We start from the raw sequence: 261 nt of genomic DNA, 5'->3' as shown, positions 1-261 counted from the left end.
TATGAGCGCTGCCCCCGACACGATGTCAAAATCGTGCTTGGCGATTTTAATGCCAAGGTGGGCAAGGAAGGGATCTTTGGCGCCACTGTCGGAAAATTCAGCCTCCACGACGAAACGTCCGATAACGGACTGAGGCTGATCGACTTCGCCGGGGCCCGAAATATGGTAATATGTAGTACTAGGTTTCAGCATAAGAACATCCACCAAGCTCGGCGAGGGCCAAACATCGACTCGGACCACTATCTTGTTGTAGCCAAGATA

At 51.7% G+C, this 261-nt stretch overlaps 1 protein-coding gene across 1 annotated transcript in view; it reads left to right on the top strand.

Annotated features, from left to right (window-relative positions):
- LOC108367308 (Zinc finger protein ush) overlaps positions 1-261 on the top strand; it is a 628,184-nt gene that overhangs the window by 519,221 nt on the left and 108,702 nt on the right. The gene's annotated exons all lie outside the window — the stretch shown is intronic.

Source organism: Rhagoletis zephyria, unplaced genomic scaffold (assembly GCF_001687245.7).
Source record: "Rhagoletis zephyria isolate East Lansing unplaced genomic scaffold, Rhagoletis_zephyria_1.1 Rzeph_scaffold_00043, whole genome shotgun sequence".
NCBI classification, from domain to species: domain Eukaryota; kingdom Metazoa; phylum Arthropoda; class Insecta; order Diptera; family Tephritidae; genus Rhagoletis; species Rhagoletis zephyria.
This window is presented reverse-complemented; position numbering and strand designations above follow the sequence as displayed.